This window comes from Amphiura filiformis, chromosome 2 (genome assembly GCF_039555335.1).
Source record: "Amphiura filiformis chromosome 2, Afil_fr2py, whole genome shotgun sequence".
NCBI lineage: Eukaryota > Metazoa > Echinodermata > Ophiuroidea > Amphilepidida > Amphiuridae > Amphiura > Amphiura filiformis.
The window spans coordinates 17,186,738-17,208,370 of NC_092629.1; the positions used below are offsets into that span (position 1 = coordinate 17,186,738).

General features: G+C 36.9%; 1 long non-coding RNA gene across 1 annotated transcript; it reads right to left on the reverse strand.

Moving 5' to 3' along the window:
- Window positions 1-7,463: 7,463 nt before the first annotated feature.
- On the reverse strand, window positions 7,464-21,411 carry LOC140135486 (uncharacterized). The gene is made up of 3 exons (XR_011856524.1): window positions 21,131-21,411; window positions 19,260-19,364; window positions 7,464-7,566 (listed from the first exon to the last, which is right to left on the reverse strand). It is a non-coding gene; the product is annotated as an uncharacterized lncRNA (long non-coding RNA).
- Between the last annotated feature and the right edge of the window lie 222 nt (window positions 21,412-21,633).

The following is a 21,633-nucleotide window of genomic DNA, read 5'->3' on the forward strand; positions in this document are numbered from 1 at the left end:
TAGGCCCTGGGCTAGGAACCGCCTCTAGGGATTTTTGGAGACAACTTATTTGGAAACCTTACCCATATGGGAATTGAAATGTTGACCCTGGGCGCGTTTTTCATACAATGGCATTTAAATACCAATTTGAAGTCATGTAAGATTGTTTATTTATTTTACTTACAAATGTGGTGTAATATTGTCTAAAGCCTGCTTTAGTAAATGAAAACCATAGATAGAGGGCGCTATTTTCCAAAATGGCCGCCAAAATGCCTTAAAATCCCATATAACTGCATTTACATAACAATCAATTTGAAGTAATGGCTAATGAGTTTTATGCCATATAAGATGAAAGATTTAATTCAAGTAAGTAATGCATATTTACCAAACGAAAATCGTTGGTAATAACTTAAAATTAGCTATTTGTAGTACATTAGTCCTTTAACGGCATTTTGGCGGCCATGTTTTTGAAAAGCGCCCTCTGTCGTTGCTTTTAATTAACAAAATTAGGCTTGAGCCAATATTACACCTTATTTGCAAATAAAATTAAATTAAAAAAATGCTCATATCAGGGATCCAACTTACATACTTATTAATTAACCTTCCTATTCAGGTGACCTGAAATCCTAGCCCTACAAGAAAAAAACTGACAGGAGACATCTCTTTCTGCATTAATGATTTATCTTTAGCGATTTGCTGCATTTTTGAATGACTTTGCAGGTTTGCAAATGTTTTATCGTCTAAACTTTCTTATGCAAATGTTCCATAAGCCCATAGAAGGTTTTCCTCAACATCACTAATAGGTGTTGCATGTACCATGGGACTCGAGCAGTGCATAATCATTGTGACATTCAACCTCAAATGGATGATAAAATATGATATTACCTTTTTCTTTGGGGTCATATCCCGGTATAAATAAAGTGCACCAAGAACCCCTCATTCAAAACCTGTTTCTCTCATTTCATCTGTTTTTCTCTGGACACTGACAAGAGTGTTATGCCACATAAGAGGGGAGATACAATTGAAATGACCTTTGTATAGACTGGTTCAGGAAAACAAAAAAGAAATACAATGTCGATTATTTTAAGTGGTTATTCGAGTTCTATTTTGTAAATCCTCCCCTAGCAGCACCTTTCAATTAAATAGCACAAAGGCTATGTTAATAACTTTTCATTTGAGTCATTTAAATGCATTTTGGCAGCCATTTTCAAAAAGCTTCTTTTCTATAATAGCTTCTCAGTTACAAAAGTGGGCTTGAGTCAATATATTTGCAAATAGAATTCTAAAAAATCACAATTACTTCAAATTGCTATTTAAAAGACATTATATGGGATTTTAAGGCATTTTGAAAAAGCGCCCTCTATCATTGTTTTTTTTTTCTTTTAATAAAGTAGGCTAGAGTCAATATTACACCATATTTGCAAATAAAATAAAATAATCTCACAATGAATTGCTATTAAAATGACATTATATGGGATTCTGAAAAAGCGCCCTCACCGCCTAACCAAGGGTAGACATTTTTGCAGACAACCTGATTTCAATTCCCACATGGGTAAGGTTTCCAAAAAATGTTGTCTCCAAAAATCCCTGGGGGATCGGTTCCTAGCCCATGGCCTAACATGTTAAATGGGGTAAATATTGGAAAGTAATCAGAGATGTCGGTAATAAAATTGCAGTTACTTGTGTATCTTGTTGGTTGTCAAAAGGGAAACACTGGTAATTCCGTTCTTATTTGTTTTAATACGGGTAGGCCTATCTATTCATGGGATGAATTTAATTGGTACGAGCAAAAAGTGTACAGAATATTTACTTCAGGCCTATAATCATATTTGAGGAGGTCATTGTTGAAATCAACAGTGATATAACAGGGTTTTTTTTTCTCTTCGGTGAATATGTTCAGCGTATTGTCTAATTGCATAATAAAGTCGTTCATGACAACTGTTTCTGGCTTGTAGACTACTCCAATGATGGTGATGTGCACTGTAATCAATTTTTAAATCGTGCCTAATGTAAAAGTGGAAATTAGTTCTATCTGGCCTGACACATCATCACAACTGACAACGTCGGTTGATGACGCGGATTCCCCTAAGCGAAATGAAAAAAGAAGGAATGTAGTAGAAGTTTTCAAAATTATTCTGAGTCATTTTACCTTATTCAATGCTCAGTTAACTGTGTTTGGATGTTAAAGACTCACGCACCTGTAAAAGTAACATTATTGAATGGTCCATAGCCAATACTGGTTGCCGCACTGATAGTGAAATCATACGTAGTACCTGGCATCAAATTATCCACATTAACCGTTGTTATTGAGGGATCTGCAATATCACCCATGGCGATTTCAGTACCAGATTCATCATGAACGAAATATTTGTATGCTATGATAGCTCCATTGCGATCACCGCATGGAACATCATCCCACGTAAACGTTGCGTCCGTGCATCCCAAGTCTGTATTCGTAACGCTGGCTGGCGGTTTATCGGGTTCTGTCAATAATTTTCAATATATAGAATCACTGTTTACTGCAACATTACTGATATAACTCATACATAAAGAAATTTGACATCAACTTGTGTGTAGATTGAACAACGGAAGACGCTTTTACTTATTTAATCTAAATGACAAGGTATTTTGAATTTCATTCTGTAAACCGTGCAATACCAATCCAATGTTTACAATGACCCCGGGGGGGGGCACTCACATTCCCCAGCTATACGGGTATGTGCCGCGGCGACGACCCCCTTTTTCAGAGCCGCTAGCCGTTCCTTAGACCCACTAAATTCATTGATTGCCGCTCTTGAAGCCCCAAAATTTTCTAGCCGTTCCATAGACCCTCAGATCATCGATCTCCGCTCTCATTGGCATTTTGATTGGCGTGTTTTCTGTCCTACTATTTCGAGCCCAAAAAGCTTCAAAGGGAATTTTCCATCGATTTCTTCCCCATTGAAACACATTGTATATAGGAATAAGGTGGATTTTGGGCGGGATTTTGGGCTCCTTGTACTTTGTAGTAGTGGCAACACTGGTTGGTTGATTGTAAACAGTGATTGCAGCACTGCCGGCCGGCGAGTGCCGAGGCCTTCAGCTGATAAACACTTTGCTGGAAATAAATGATTTTGAGATCTCTTTTGGGAATAAAATTGCCAAATATAAGGAAAAGTACCTCAAATAATTATGTACACGTCCTTGCAGCTAGCCATAACAGTGAATTAAAAGGTAATTTACGATCTACTGGTTCAGTGCCAATAGTGGAATGGTTGTCAAATTCTGCATACTTCACTCAATGGTCTCATGTATGCATGACATTTCAATGTAGCCTAAATGTTTTTCTTTAGTTACGGCACTGAAAAAATATTTTTGTGGGTTTGTTTTTATGGTGGGCTTTTAAATGCTGCTCGCTGCTGCTATAATTATCAGTAGGCTATAGGTAGGTCTGCAGGGTCTAGTAATTTTGATCCGAATGCTGTTTTGCTTTGCTGAGATTTCCATCGTAGGCCACCCCATCAGACCAATTTTACATTAATGATTTTCTTGATCAAAGTGAAATCGATTCCTTCAAAAATCTGTGGCAAAAACGTAACGAAATTGAGCCCTGGTTTGGCCTGCATTGTTTAGTTCCGCGACCCCATTTTCAGATTTTGGCGGCTAATCAGTTCCCAAGACCCCCCTTTTGGCTGGTTAATTAGTTCCCAAGACCCCTTTTGGCCGGCCAATCAGTTCCCTAGACCCCTTTTGGCCGGCCGATCAGTTCCTTAGACCTCGAGTTCGAAACTGGCGGTGGCACACCCCTACCAAAAAAAAATTCGAGTGCCCCCCGGGACAATGACTCGACGTAGTAAGAAAATGGTGAATGATAAAACGATGTCATGGTTACCAATCATGTATAAACTGGTTGCGTTGCTACTCATGTACTTGATCATGGTAAATCAAAGAATCATCAACCAAATGTCCTAAAACTAGACTATTGGAACATTGTTGCTTCTGGTTTTAGAAGGGGACGCTGAGCCGGTTAAGTAGCCATGCAAAATCAGTAAACCAGTGGCTAAGACAGCTTTTGATTGATACAAATGTGACGATATAACACCAATTGGGTACGTAAACTTGGGAAAAATTAGTTTTACATGTATCAACCACATGTGTGGATTTGATAATTTTTCATTTGGCAGCTCAGAATCGGAACCTGAATACTGAAAATTCATCTACAGTTTTGACATTATAAGGAAGATATGAATGGTGCTGGTACCAATGCTAGATCATCCGACAATCCTAATAATCCTAATCATGATTCAAGCTTAACAGAATCAGAGGCAAGTAATGAGCACATTGGGCCAACAAGACAGAAACCAAAATGTATAAACTTTAATTTCTTATTATCAATTGCTAAGGATTAAAACAGCAAGAGGACACACAGAGACTTCCCGAGTTTAATACAACAAGAAGACCGGACATTATTTATGGCACTAAGTTTTGATGATAGGAAGGACCGTAACAGACACGAAGGATGTGTTTTTGTTGTGTTAAAGAGAGATTCCCAGCAAACACAAAACGTTTTCGACGTCATTATAAAAAGGTTGTCAGAAAACGTTTAAATGTCGGGTTATATAAAGGGTATATAAAGAGGTATAAAACGTTTTCATAACATTAAAAAACATTATTGACAACTTATTGCAAATAGTTTAACATAATGTTGTATTGGTGTATTTCAAGAACTGTAGGATCTGAACTGGCAACATGTTCCTTGTATGACTACCATGACTACCACCATCAAAAGATTAATAAAGAAGAAAAAGAGACAACGGAACAAAGCAAAGAGGGCACGAATGAAGAAAGATTGGGAAACTTTCAGAAAGTTGGGGAAGGAAGTGAAAGCTGAGATGAAGAAATCTCATGAAAAGTATATTGGTGAAATCCAGGACAACGTACTGAAAGAGACACCAAGGAGTTTTGGTCACACATCAGTAGTCTCAATTAGGACACCAAGACATACCAACATTGAAGACTGAAATGGGCCAGCGACAGACAGCAAGACGAAGGCAAAAGCTTTGAATGAACAGTACCAGTCAGTATTCACCAAAGAGAACACATCGCACATACCAAGGGAAACAGCAAGTAGTTACCCACCAATGCCAGATATTACTACGAGTTAAGACAAAAACCTCAATTCCGTGACCACTCTCTGGCTAGTAAGGTTTGACGATTGATACGTTTAGATGCCTTATGTGGGGTTTAGATGCCTTATCTGGGGTTTATGTTCCTTATTTAGGGTTAAGGCGCCTTATTTGGGGGTTGGACTGCTTTATCTGGGGTATACGTCCCTTGTCTGGAGTTACGGCGCATTATCTGGGGTTTAGATGCCTTATCTGGATTTAGACTGCGATATGCTAAGGTTAAGGCATCTTAGCCACAGGTAAGGAACGTAAAGCCCGGATAAGGCCGTCTAACCCACAGATAAGGCGTCTTTATTTATATTTACGCTCTACCAAATTGGGCCATCTTGGATTTCTGGGCAAAATTTACGTTATAACGTCAAACTAATGTCAGATTCGGATTTCTTGGGGTCGACTTACCCGAAAAAAGTGTCTTTGTACACGATTTTAGGTACTCTGGTTCAAAACTTATTTTTCAAGATGGCGCCGGCGACCGCCCTCTTGGATTTCTGGGTAAGAATGAGTTCGTAATATCAAAGTAATGACAGATTTGAAATCCTTGTGGTCGACTTACCCAAAAAAGTGTCTTTGTACACGATTTTAGGTCCTCTGGTTCAAAACTAAATTTTTCAAGGTAGTGCCGGCCACCATCTTGGATTTCTGGGTGAAAATGATGCCGTAATGTTAAACTAATGTCAGAATCGGAATCCTAGTACTCGACATACCCGAAAAAGTGTCTTTGTGCATGATTATGGGTGCTCTGGTTCAAAACTTGAATTTTCAAAATGGTGGTGGCGGCCATTCTGGATTTTAGCCTCTAGCGAAAAATGCCGGGATTTTCGCGAGGGACATGGAGGCTACTTTTTTTTTCGAATCAATTTCGTCAAACCTTACTAGCCAGAGAGTGGTCACGGAATTGAGGTTTTTGACTGAACTATACTGACGGGCATAGCAAAGCTGCTGAAGGAATTAAACCAAGGCAAAGCTCCAGGACCTGATCTTATTCCGATCCGCACCTTGAAAGAGACAGCCAGCAGATCGCACCAGTCCTGTAGGTCATATTTACCCAATCTTACCATGCTTTCATGCTTACCAAACTGGCAACCTGCCTCAAGATTGACTTTCTGCAAATATGTTAGCTATTTTCAAGAAGGGCAATGGGAATGTACGCCCAGTATCGCTAACTTGTGTGACTACAAAGTTAATGGAACATATCATCCCTCCATGCCATGATAGATCACATAGACTCAAACAACCTGCTCCAACACTACCAACATGAGCTAACATGGATTTAGCCAGAAGCAATCAACGGAGTCCCCGTTGATAGTCACCTAATATATGCATGACACTTTTGACATTCATTTTCCCCATAACTTAAGAATCGTAATACCCATACTACAGATTTTCCCAATTTTGAGAGGGTGCGCAAACATTATGACGCCATAGCGACCATACACATGGACATTGTTCGAATGTCTCTACTTATTTTGGTATCACTAGATAGAGACGACCCAAAGATATACATCGTTACCAAATATAACTGTATATGACGTTTGATATAGGCAAATACATGGGGTAGAAATAAAAACACATTCATACCATCTTCTCCAGTAGTCACGGAGAAGGTGGTCGGTCCTACGGTAGGTACGATATCTCCACAATGGCTGTAAATATGCCCAATATTCACTGTATACTCGGAGTAAGCTTCTAAACCCGTGATCTCGGATTCACCACCAGACATTGTAACCGGTGTGGCAATAACTTCACACTGGTCTCTGTTTGTCAATTGATATTCTGTTTCAACTACAATCCCATCCGGTGGTGGTGACGGAACAGATGTAAATGACACAATAAGTTTGGTTGGGTCAGCTGCGTCACTTGTCACGGTAAAATCAGGTGCTGCGAATTAATCAAATACATGTACACCAATAAGGGGATCAATTCAGAATGATAGATTTATTAAGAGTAAATTTATAAAAATATATACAGCCATTATATTTCTATTAACACTTACCCACACCCCGTCACACATACCTACACACACCCCTACGCACCCCCCTTAAACACAAACAACCGATTTTGCTATTTCATCTTTTTCGTGCACTGTCGTGATGGCGGATCGTGTGAAACTATTGAAAACAATTAAACACTGCTGGTGAGGTGCTAAACTTGGCGGAGATAAGAAGATTGACACACTTTGTTGGTTTCCGTACCTAACCTAGGGCCGAATATAGATATCAGGGGTCTAGTCTAGTCCACTCTCTTCTTTTTACATACCAGATGCAGAATAGTCTGGTGTTAATTCCGTTGGAGGATCAGTATCAACTCGAAACGCTCGTAGTCCTGCACATCCGGTGTTCCATATGTCTGTGTGTAGTGTTAGAAAGTCAGTTATACCACTTGCCATAAAAGAATCCATTCCATTTCCTTTATGGAACCCAACCTATTCAAACAATGGAAACGAAGAAATTCTTATCGAGTTGGTATGGACAGGCACAATCATACACCATACCGGCCGCAAAAAGCATGCCAAGTTTTCCCCCACCCCTTTCGACATTCCAAATGTAACTCCAATTAATAGCTCTGTCACACTACAACGGACTGGGTTAACGAACATCACCGTATACAAAAATATTTTATCCGGTGGAAAAATCACCAGTCCGATTCCCGTTCGTCTCTCTATGCGTTGTGGCCGCTAATACTCCTGCAGGCGTCTTATATCCGATCGTTCAACGTCCACCAAATGACCGGATTTAGCGGGTCCGATTCTCGTTCGTCTCTCTATGCGTTGTGGCCGCTAATAATCCTGCAGGCGTCTTATATCCGATCGTTCAACGTCCGACAAATGACCGGATTTGGGCTCCGATGCCCATTCGTCTCTCTGTGCGTTGTGGCCGCTAATAATCCTGCAGGCGTCTTATCCGATCGTTCAACGTCTGATAAATGACCGGCGAATTCGTCCCATGTACGTGGCACCAGCAGGGACGTCTTCAGGAAAGTGGGGGAAGAGAGGGTGTTTGAGAGGGTTTGAGGCCCCTCAGAGGCAGTGGCGTAGCAAGCACGTTTTCAGAGGGTGGACAAAGTGGGGAAAAACTTTGACGAAAATGGTCAAAAATGGGCTAAAAAGTACAAAAGGGGCTACAAATCTTACATATCAGGGCAACCACCGTCCGGTGGGCAATAGAGGTGAGAAACATTTGGACAATGAAGGCCCAATTGAAGCCATTTGTGGATCAATTTAATTTTAGCACTCTTATTGGATACTATTTTACTTTGAAAAAGCCGCAAATTGGTTATTGTATAATATAAACAATTGTTTTAAACATAACATGTGGATGTCCAAAGCAGATGCAAAAAGACAGACTTGTCCATTTTTCAAAATGAAGGTCCAATTGAAGCCATTTGCATGGGGACTGTATTTACATCATTAGGCCTATTGTGTAAAAATTTAGTTTTAAAATGGAAAATTTGGAAAATTGTTTTTGGTGCATCATTTTACACTATTATTGCTTTAAACAATAAACAAAGAAGGCCAGAATTGAATTTGCAAAATTTAAAATGTTACGCTGGTCCACTGACACTTAGATATAAGATTTCAGACACGTAATTTCAAGCATGCATGGATAGATATGTTAAAGTCAGGAATAGACTAAGTCCGTCTTAAATACTGACTTTGGTGACAAAATGTCACGGGCCCTGCATATGGACTGGCCGGCAGTAATTTTCACAGGCTTTTGGACCAAGGAACCACATTTAAGCATTTCTTATAATAATCACAGGCCTATACTTAGGCTTACTACTATCCTGGGCCTACTCAATAACGTACAATTTAACTTTTTCCATGTTTTCTCTTTTTTTTCTATCTTGTCAATAACTAAAACTGGTAGGAATTTGATATCGCGTCCCACACCCTTCAGAAAGTGCCCCCCCCATGATCGATGCACATGTTCGCCATATAGGCCTACATCCGGCACAAGCGCCTGCGAAACCTCCCAAACACCTGCGGTATATAAACGAAAGAATAACGAACAAACCGTGTGTTGCTTATCTTCGAGTTTCGAGTCTCGAGTCAAATGTTCGAGTCTCGAGTTTCGAGTTTTATACTTCGAGTTTCGAGTCTTATTTTTCGAGTTTCGAGTCTCATATTTCGAGTTTCGAGTTAAATTTTTCGAGTTTCGAGTCTTATTTTTCGAGTTTCGAGTCTCATATTTCGAGTTTCGAGTTAAATTTTTCGAGTTTCGAGTCTTATATTTCGAGTTTCGAGTCTCATATTTCGAGTTTCGAGTTAAATTTTTCAAGTTTCGAGTCTTGTATTTCGAGTTTCGAGTCTTGTATTTCGAGTTTCGAGTCTTATATTTCGAGTTTCGAGTCTCATATTTCGAGTTTTGAGCCTCATATTTCGAGTTTCGAGTCTTATATTTCGAGTTTCGAGTATCGACAGTCAAATTTCGAGTTTCAAGTTTATAATATCGAGTTTCGAGTCTCAAATTTCGAATATCGAGTGTCAAATTTTCAGGTTTTGACTTTATAATATCGAGTTTCCAGTAATACAAAAAAGTATTTAAACAAACAAAACAAGCAATCACAAAACATTCACAGACAAACATATTAACACACATATTCACAAAAACGTGCATTTTCACGATAATGAAATTCACAACGGACCCTTTCTAATGGACAAATGACATTCAAAACCCACTCATATTATTTCTTGGTCAAAATACTATAAAATGGGTCAGAAATAACTAATGAAATTCTGCCTTCTAGAGAGTTATAATCGAGACTCGACATTTAGACCCGATTTCGAGTCTCGTCATTTTAAAGAAAACTGACCTTTTCTAATGGACAAATCACATTTAAAAGCCATTCATAATATTTCTTGGTAAAAATTATTATAAAGTAGGCGAGAAATAACTAATTAAATTTGGCCTCCTAGACAAATGACATTTAAAAGCCACTCATAATATTTCTCGGTAAAAATTATTATAAAGTAGGCAAAAAATAACTCATTTAATTTGGCCTCCTAGAGAGTTATAATCAAGACTCGACATTTAGACCCGATTTCGAGTCTCGTCATTTTAAAGAAAACTGACCTTTTCTAATGAACAAATGACATTTAAAAGCCACTCATAATATTTCTTGGTAAAAATTATTTTAAATGTGATTTGTCCATTAGAAAAGGTCAGTTTTCTTTAAAATGACGGGACTCGAAATTGGGTCTAAATTTCGAGTCTCGATTATAACTCTCTAGGAGGCCAGATTTAATCAGTTATTTTCGCCTACTTTATAATAATTTTTACCAAGAAATATTATGAGTGGCTTTAAATGTCATTTGTCCATTAGAAAAGGTCAGTTTTCTTTAAAATGACGAGACTCGAAATTGGGTCTAAATTTCGAGTCTCGATTATAACTCTCTAGGAGGCCAAATTTAATCAGTTATTTCTCGCCTACTTTATAATAATTTTTACCAAGAAATATTATGAGTGGCTTTTAAATGTCATTTGTCCTTTAGAAAAGGTCAGTTTTCTTTAAAATGACGAGACTCGAAATTGGGTCTAAATTTCGAGTCTCGATTATAACTCTCTAGGAGGCCAAATTTAATCAGTTATTTCTCGCCTACTTTATAATAATTTTTACCAAGAAATATTATGAGTGGCTTTTAAATGTCATTTGTCCATTAGAAAAGGTCAGTTTTCTTTCAAATGACGAGACTCGAAATTGGGTCTAAATTTCGAGTCTCGATTATAACTCTCTAGGAGGCCAAATTAAATGAGTTATTTTTTGCCTACTTTATAATAATTTTTACCGAGAAATATTATGAGTGGCTTTTAAATGTCATTTGTCCATTAGAAAAGGTCAGTTTTCTTTAAAATGACGAGACTCGAAATTGGGTCTAAATTTCGAGTCTCGATTATAACTCTCTAGGAGGCCAAATTTAATTAGTTATTTTTTGCCTACTTTATAATAATTTTTACCAAGAAATATTATGAGTGGCTTTTAAATGTGATTTGTCCATTAGAAAAGGTCAGTTTTCTTTAAAATGACGAGACTCGAAATCGGGTCTAAATGTCGAGTCTCGATTATAACTCTCTAGGAGGCCAAATTTAATTAGTTATTTCTCGCCTACTTTATAATAATTTTTACCAAGAAATATTATGAGTGGCTTTTAAATGTCATTTGTCCATTAGAAAAGGTCAGTTTTCTTTAAAATGACGAGACTCGAAATTGGGTCTAAATTTCGAGTCTCGATTATAACTCTCTAGGAGGCCAAATTTAATTAGTTATTTTTTGCCTACTTTATAATAATTTTTACCAAGAAATATTATGAGTGGCTTTTAAATGTGATTTGTCCATTAGAAAAGGTCAGTTTTCTTTAAAATGACGAGACTCGAAATCGGGTCTAAATTTCGAGTCTCGATTATAACTCTCTAAGAGGCCAAATTTAATTAGTTATTTCTCGCCTACTTTATAATAATTTTTACCAAGAAATATTATGAGTGGCTTTTAAATGTCATTTGTCCATTAGAAAAGGTCAGTTTTCTTTAAAATGACGAGACTCGAAATTGGGTCTAAATTTCGAGTCTCGATTATAACTCTCTAGGAGGCCAAATTTAATTAGTTATTTTTTGCCTACTTTATAATAATTTTTACCAAGAAATATTATGAGTGGTTTTTAAATGTGATTTGTCCATTAGAAAAGGTCAGTTTTCTTTAAAATGACGAGACTCGAAATTGGGTCTAAATTTCGAGTCTCGATTATAACTCTCTAGGAGGCAGAATTTAATGAGCTATTTCTCACCCATTTTATAGTATTTTGACCAAGAAATAATATGAGTGGGTTTTGAATGTCATTTGACCTTTAAAAAAGGTCAGTTTTCTTCAAAAAGACGAGACTCGAAATTGGGTCTAAATTTCGAGTCTTGATTATAACTCTCTAGGATGCAAAATTTAATTAGTTATTTCTCGCCTACTTTATAATAATTTTACCAAGAAATATTACGAGTGGCTTTTAAATGTCATTTGTCCATTAGAAAAGGTCAGTTTTCTTTAAAATGACGAGACTCGAAATCGGGTCTAAATTTCGAGTCTCGATTATAACTCTCTAGGAGGCCGAATTTAATTAGTTATTTCTCGCCTACTTTATAATAATTTTTACCAAGAAATATTATGAGTGGCTTTTAAATGTCATTAGTCCATTAGAAAAGGTCAGTTTTCTTTAAAATGACGAGACTCGAAATTGGGTCTAAATGTCGAGTCTCGATTATAACTCTCTAGAAGGCAGAATTTCATTAGTTATTTCTGACCCATTTTATAGTATTTTGACCAAGAAATAATATGAGTGGGTTTTGAATGTCATTTGTCCATTAGAAAGGGTCCGTTGTGAATTTCATTATCGTGAAAATGCACGTTTTGTGAATATGTGTGTTAATATGTATGTCTGTGAATGTTTTGTGATTGCTTGTTTTGTTTGTTTAAATACTTTTTTGTATTTCTGGAAACTCGATATTATAAAGTCAAAACCTGAAAATTTGACACTCGATATTCGAAATTTGAGACTCGAAACTCGATATTATAAACTTGAAACTCGAAATTTGACTGTCGATACTCGAAACTCGAAATATAAGACTCGAAACTCGAAATATGAGGCTCAAAACTCGAAATATGAGACTCGAAACTCGAAATATAAGACTCGAAACTCGAAATACAAGACTCGAAACTCGAAATACAAGACTCGAAACTCGAAATATAAGACTCGAAACTCGAAAAATTTAACTCGAAACTCGAAATATGAGACTCGAAACTCGAAAAATAAGACTCGAAACTCGAAGTATAAAACTCGAAACTCGAGACTCGAAACTCGAGACTCGAAAATTTGACTCGAGACTCGAAACTCGAAGATAAGCAACACACGCAGGGTATATATACAGGACAGTACGAACACACATCGGACAACTTCCGAACATGTGTATTCGGCACACTCCGTTTCAAGTTTTGTGCATGCACAAAACTTGAAACGGATTGTCGACGGACTAAACAAACATCACCTAACACGAAACTCATTTGGCGGATAATAGCAGGACATACGAAGAACATAAAACGAACATTGACGAACACTAACGGATTTGCTAAAATACCATCCGTTTCTTGTACGGAAGACCTATTCGGTGTAGTGTGACAGGCGCATCAAGCCATAATGTATAATTTCGCTCAAATTTTAATTTTGTTATTCTTTGCCCTGATCATTTTAAGCCAAAAAAGAAAACCACATAGCCGCTTAAGGGGGAATAATACCCTGATTTTCATCAGTACCCCTCTTTTTTTTTCTTGCAAATTTATGAAGTACATAAATATGTTCATCACCTCATGTCCTGAACTTTTTTAACCATTTTAGTAAGTCATTTTCGCCCTATATATTTTTTGTTTACTGTATCCTAGTAACTCAGATCTGTGTTTCATAACAAACCATAATTTATTCTATTCAACATGTTCAAGTAGGGTACATGAATAGAATACATTAAATCCTTTGTTATACTCTCTATAGAAAATCTAGTGGTGCATGCAAAATATAACACTGAATAAATTAAATAAACACTTATACAATGGATACATAGTCATTAGTCAATTTAATACTATAATGTGTTGTTAGGAGAAGAAAAGGCTATTAGGTCACCGTATGTCAGGTTATGGCCACATGTTTTGAACTCGCCACCCAAAAATGGTAGTGTTGTTACGCTTTTCCAAATCGAGACTCGTTCAAATTGTTATATCTCCGCTTAAACAAAAGGTATTGAAGTGTGTTTGGTGTCATGTTGTAGCTAAATGTGTGCCCTAACAAACCTCCAAAGGAGAATTGTTTATCAGCTAAGATAGTGGAGTTAGAGTTGTTTGAGTTCAGAATGACCGAGGTGGGGGATGAGGCGGTGGCGGATGAGGCGGTGGCGGTATGTGTAAAGTCTATGGAAAATAAAGATTTTGTGTGTGCGCGTTGAATCAACTGATCATATCTTTGCATCCATATGGGCTACAGACATGGTTAAGAGCTCTTTTGAAAGATTATTTATTCTGCTAATTGTTTTTAATCATTTTGAACTCTTTATGATTGGTTTAGTGTATGAAATGCAAACTTTTATGTGCAAAACTACCTGTTTTCATATTAAACACTGTAGTAAGCAATGCGGATGTCTTCAAAATCTAAAAGTTGCCCTAAATTTTTAATTACTTGTCCTATCATAGTCAAAGTTTGCATTTTCTGAGAGGAAATTTGATGAGGAATCTAAATATGGACTTACTTTTTTTGCATGGGTTAGGGGTAAAATGTTTCAGTTCAAAATATGTTGAATTGTAAAAAAATTTGAACATATTTTGGGACACCCTGTATTCCGAGATTACCAAACAGCTGTGATTTTTTTCTTCCAAAGTCAGTAGGCTCCCCCTAACATCTAACCAAATCAATGTTGTTTACTTTCAGTTTATAACTGCAAGTTAGTAATAAGCAATGCATTAAGTGACCCATTTTTTATTTGGATTTTTTTTATTCCACCCTGTATAACTTCAAGGTCACCCTGTACAATGAGTTGAAATGTGTATATTTAAATTGCTTTTGCCTTCAGCTTTCCAAAAATGTATACTTTTGCTAGTTTAGGGTTGATAGTTGTGGAGATATTCTAATTTGAAACTTGATTGGTGTAAAAATTCATAATATTTGTGATGTAACGCGAGGGTGGCGAGTTCAAAACACACGGCCTTATAGGTCAATTGGTTCAGGTCAAATGTAAGCATCAATTTTGAATACACATGTGAGAGTCTGTGATATCATATAATGAGGCATAATTTTGATAGTCTGTCTTTAACTGGATATATATCGAGAAGTGCAAGGTGGATATACTAATATACATTGGGATGTAAATGGTGAGTACAATTTAGAATGCCTAGTTGAGATGGATTTCACAAATAAATATAAAATAGTTACCAAAATCACAAAAGTTAAGCTTACGGAAAACTACCCAATATGGTGGTATAGGTGACAAGAAATACAATTTTGTTTTCAACCTTGCTGTAGTATGGTTGTGGTAACCTGTTACCTATGGCTTAATTAAGTTTCAGTGAAATAATGTCGCAACTTAAAAATACAAAATATAGCTCAACATTGAAAATAGAAGCATTTTAACCAGTTCCTTTTTGATAGTTGTGGAGCACCAAGTTCATGAAGTCATAAAAGAAATCAGGAACCACTTATTCCCATTTTACATATCAACTTTATTTCCCTAACTGTTAGCAACACATATCCAAAATTTTAACGAAATCCGTTGATAGTAAGCTTTCCAAAATGAAGTGAATTTAAATCATCAGTGATGTACCTCCTTTTGGCTTCTATCTTTAAAAGCATGTAAGCTACATTGATACAGATGCCACCAATAAAACGAGAAGATTTGCCCTTCATTTTGCATACCACTTTGTCCAATTTTTTTTTGTAATTTCTTCACAAAATGCAAAAAAATGCCAAAAAAAATCAATGGGTGTAGTACCCCTTAACTGTGGAGCTATATTGGTGAAATGGCTGTATAATTTCAAATGAGGACATATGCTTGTCAAAATCGCGCACAATCTGAATTTTTTTGTCGCCGTAGATCTGATTTTGATTTACAAGCACAGATTCATTATAATCATGATTATAATCTTCTGTCACATCATACAACTATAGCTAGATATCACTTTTGCTAAAGATGCTCAAAGGAGTAACTACTTTTCCATCATCTTTTGTTGTTGAGAATGTTTATTGTATAGTACATTCATGTTCGTGGTATAATGCTATTATGTTGATATTTAGTATCACGGCTCTGTATAATAATAACTTGATGTTGTATAATTTAGTAGAGGAACAGCCGCAATGTTTTTGACATGCCTGAAGGATACTGAACAAATTTAGCTTGGGCTGCCCTCTTCAACATGTTCACAGTTTTGGCAAGTTTTGGTAGGGGTCAAAGAAGGTTAAACAGGGGACAAAACTGTATAGTCGCCGTAGGGAGTAGTTCTTCACGTTTTAACGGTGACAGAGTCGCGGTGTACAATAATAATTATGGTGGTAGTGCTTATACACTGAGTGTGCATTGAGGGTGCTGCATTTGTCGCTTTTGTATTTGCATAACATGGTGTTGCATAATTTAGTAGAGGAACAGCCGCAATGTTTTGACATGCCTGAAGGATTTTTGGCAATTTTTGGTAGGGGCCAAAGAAGGTTAAACAGGGAAAAAATGAAAAGATATCTCAAGTTCTCAACTTTGTTGCAAAGTTCGTCTTGCCATAGAGAAATCCAAAAATGTAGGCCTATATACATTGGTTCGCCTTGTTGTGACCTATGTGCGTATTTCGCGCGCATAACATTACTCGCGCAGAGAAAACATGCAAGTGTAAGCATACCCATATCCGTTCTCTTGTTTTAAATACGGATATCGGTCGAAGGATTCCACGACTGATGTCCGTATTAACCCTAACACTGACCCATGCTTTTTGATATCGGATGTCAAAGAAGATCCGAATTTTTCAAGAAGAAGAAGAATTTTTGACTTGGCACCCCCGGTATTCGAACCTTTGACCCCCGCATGCCAACCACACGTTCGCGGACCGGTAGCTGCACGGGTTATTGCTGCCCGGCAAGCAACTCCGTGAGCATATCACACTTAGGGCGATTGCGTCATCGCAGACCCTGGGATTAATGCATGCACAGAATTTTTCATCGTGGTATTTTGTGGTATTTACAGGTGTTAGGGTTAATAAACAGATACCGCAACCGCGATACACGCAACCGCGATAAAGCATTATTGTCATTACCGAGCTGGTGGTGAACCAATGAATAGTTTGCTCTATCTGTGAAATTTATAGTTACGACTAAAGGGTTTTGACTTTTCTGAAGGATACTGAAAAAATGGTGTCTAATCATATTTTCTGACATCAAATTGAACTGAACAACTTTTAAAATCAAAACTTCCTTAATGGCCGCAAAAAATGAAAGTTTGTACCTAAAATCGGGTAACCCGTTTGAAAGTAAATGATTCCATTTCAAACTTATATTTGACTGTACCTAAGGGGGGCTGTAATTTTCTTCGGAGGTGGAGCCAGGGGCGTGGCACAGACGAAAACAATTGCAGTTGCATCATACAATACAGACTGTATATCTTCGAGCTTCCAAAAAACGGCTTAATATTGGGACAATTTGCGCACGTAGCGTGCAACAATTTAGTATTTTACACTATTTTTGCCCAGATCGGGCTGGATTTTCTTTATACCCGCATATGTACATGGTCCTCATAAGTCAAATATAATGTGCCCCAGGGCCGGCCGTTTCTCATCAAATAAAGCAGCTTCCGGGCTCAGAATTTGTACAGAGATAGCACCTGAGAAAATTATATTGTTACTAACACCCATACACCCCACCCCACACACACAGGACTAAACAGACAGATCCGTATAATAATATAATAATTGGAAACACCAGCGTGAAGCGTAATTGGCTGTTCCATTTAATTTACATACTCCCTCTGAAATGGCCCCAAAATAGGCTGTTCCGTTTAATTTACATACTCCCTCTGAAATGGCTGTTCCATTTAATTTACAAACTCCCTCTGGAATAGTTTTCCCCTAATCATGTTGCATAGCCTCGCTGTGAATAAGAGAGACTGACAACAGCAACCTATGGAGAGTAAGAGAGACGCCTGCCCTGTGAGCGGCCTTTGACAATTTCTTTATTTTAAGTGCTACGAGAGTGCAACCTACATTAAATTAAAGCTTGTGACTTGGACTTTCACTTTTTACACATTTTCCGCCCAATTGGGCGACTTTTTATAATTTCTTTATTTTTTAAGTCCTCATCAAATAAGGACTGTAAGTTTGGGTACACCGATAACATGCGGGTACAAATATAAGGCCTTCTAGTTTCCTTTGCCCTCCTGATTTTCTCTTTCATTTTTTGTCAGAGGGGCACTTTTTCTTTCATTAACATAATTATTAATAAAAACGACTTCTTCATGAGAGGAATTGATCACGCGAGACCGACAGCGTCTTTTCGGTAAAGTGTTGCAGAATGGTAAGTGTACTCAATTTCCGTTCAAAATATCACATATTTATGAATCCGAATGGCTTCAAAAAATCAGGTATTGACCTGGCAAAATTCTCACCTTAGAAATATTGTGAAATCAAATCAAGTCAAATTTATACTCCGCAAATTATAATTTGGGGCTAATTTGATAAGAATTGTGGCCTCGAGTTTTAAAATTACACCGAATGCATGTTTTTGATCAAAAACCTCGACGATTTAAGACTTCATAAAAACAAATCAAGAATCATCTAGGATAATTGCAACTAAGTATATGAAAGTCATGATTTAAGCTACCAGATGCATCATTAATTTCCAGACTATGATATTTAGTTGTTGAAAATATTACTTTAACATAAAGAGTATGTCGCCTTAAGGCTTAAGCATAACATTATTTTCATTAATATTAGACAAGAAATAACCACAAACATTCCTTTATAGGATAAATTAAGTGAAGGTGAATGGTTTATTGATGTACCCAGCAAATACAAAAATGTTCTTAAAACCTTTATTTAAAATGTTTTAATAACATTCATATTTTGGTTATATAAAGATCATGAATACGTTTTTAAAACGTTATTGTAAAATATTTTGTTAAAATAATATTCTGTTTGCATTCCGTTTTCAAAAATGTTTTATGAATGTTATTAAAACCTTTTTATACCCTTTATATAACCTGACATTTAAACATTTTTTTGTAAAACGTTGTGTGTTCGCTGGGTAGTTTGTTAGCTCTCTATGAGCATTATGTAGAATAAAACCAGGTCGCGAAAATATAACTTTACGAAACCGTGCAAAGTTATCCCCCATTTTCAAATTATTATGTCATATGGATTATCAAACCCTATGGAATAAGCAAGAATAATCTCAGCTATTATGATTTAATATTGTTACGGTATTTCTTCTACATTTTTCACGAAATGGGCCAGAACAGACCCCTTCATCTAGCCTAAGTAGCAGAGAACACTTTGTAGGGCATATCGTTGCGTGCGTTATTACATTATAACAAACGCTTTCTGCAATCTTTATATGTCTTTTATTCTTACCCCTGACGCTCCATCGGCTTCTTCAGATGACTGCATATCTTCCCATTTGTAAATGACGTATGACTCTGACCCCGATGCCACCACAATACACTGCCATGAATTTACCTGCGAAGTTTGAACAGGGCACGATCAATAATCACCAGAAAAAGTCAGCATTTATACTTGTTAGGAAATTGTTAGGCTTTTACCACTACGCCAAAAAAGTAGATCCACGTTAAGAGTGATATTGTTCATCTGGAAGATCTAAAATGTGCATGTTAAAGAAAGTAGACAAGTACAGGACTTGAATTAATAATTTGTGATTTTTCTAGCGAGGTGTCACAAGACAATTCTCTAAATAAAATAAATTGATATTAATCCGCGATGTTAATATTCCCGCCGATTACGAGCTGATCACAGTATACCTATTTTTTACAATCAAAATTAAACGTTCTATCAATTCGCTGTCGAAGTGACGTAATAATCGGATTAACTACCATAGCAATAGATTTATACAATTTTTGAATAGATCGCCCGGCACTACAATATTTACGCGGTATCTGTGCATTGAACCATTACGTAGATGTCAAAGAAATGCTGATCACTCGCACCTGTAAGATTATTATCTTTGAAAAGAACGGTATTGTATTCAATCTATGATTGCAAACATACACAGGTGATGAGTGCAACCTGCTTGTAGTGCAGGGCAATCTATTCAAAAAGTTACTATTTTCGCCTGTTTTGTCATACAGTTTAAATTCAATGAACTTTGCAAATTAATATGTTTGGCATACATGTTATAATGCCCTCGCAAGATGGCTGGTGTGCCAAATCTATTGCTATGGTAGTTAATCCGATTATTACGTCACTTCGACAGCGAATTGCTCATTGAAATGAAGCTCGTATATGGACAATATAAGTGAGCTCTTTCATTTAATGACATGCACTCAACCGTGTAATGTAATGAAAGACTGTAGAGACAATTCACTGCTAGCTTGGACGAAATTGTGTGGTGAGGTGTATCGAGGTGGAAACTGTGCATAGATGGTTTATAAGACAATCGTTTTTGTAGCCAAACCTTTCCATATGATGGATTTCAAATGCTCAATACACGCACGTAGAGGGTGATTTGTGTTGTTCTTTTATACCGATTCCCATGCTTAGCTCAATTGGACTTGGGTGGGTTTTGTATTCAGATATTTAATTATACATAGATACATGAATAAATATTTACATAAAAAAAGGTATACTGGAAATGGCTAAAAAAACACCAGCTTGGTTAAATTTGATAGCTTTTTTTTTAATGCGCAACCTTAAGGGATCGGATAGCAACGTTTGCACAGTATTTTTTGTTGGACATGAGAGCATAACAGACATTTAGGGATTCAATCATGTTTTACCGTTGTTCATCACTGATTAACAACGATGCGGCCGCGTCGCACGCGTGGTTAACTTCGAAGTAAACCACGCAGACGCGCCGGACGTGAGTTGTTAAAGTTTCATACCACAAAATCCGCCTGTGGTCAACATTTTCAAATGATGGTCAATTTTTAATAAATTGTCATGAAATTTGTATTATATCGCGAATTCAAAAAATCAAAATTATTTGATATCAGAAGGAAATTCCTCGTAATCAGAATCCATTTCGATATGTCTGATGTGCTGTCATGTCCCACAAAATACTAGGCAAACGTTGCTATCCGATTCCTTAAAACTAAAGTTAAAATTAAATGGTGTTAAACAAATGACACGACAAAATAACGAGATATTAATTTACGAGATCCGTACCAGTTACAAGAACCATGTAGCACGGAAAATCGGGCTTACAAATTCAACTTCTGGATTGGAAGAATCTTCAGTCAACGAAAATCGAATGTAAAAATGAAACTTACCAAGTTAACGCTGTTCCACCAATCTTGAACGCCATCATACGTCAAAACAAACATCCAAGTTGCAGACACGGTATTAGGTACATCAAACAAATTCAACAACTTGTCTACACTATTGAATTGAGATTCATTTGTCGAGTCTCTAGTTATGCTCCTATAGAACATGGATCCCACATTTTCAGTTGTGTAGTCTAAAGCGTGAGTAGCAATAGATGCTTCATTTATACCCGAAGCGAAGTTCCACCTACCTGTCGACCCAGGATCACCAGGAAGTAGAATCCAATTGTTGGTATTTATCTAAAGAGGGTCAAAAAAATAAGAAGACCAATAAATAGATGAGGAATAACCAATGAGGTAGAGCCAAAGAGTATCGACTCCGCAATGTTTGCGTGTCGCTCATGGTTAAGATAATAAAATGTTTTCTTTTACCATGTGTGAGACAGAAATCGCCATGGTAGGCTGAATCCACAGCCACGCATGGCCATTTTGTTCCGACCTGTTTAATA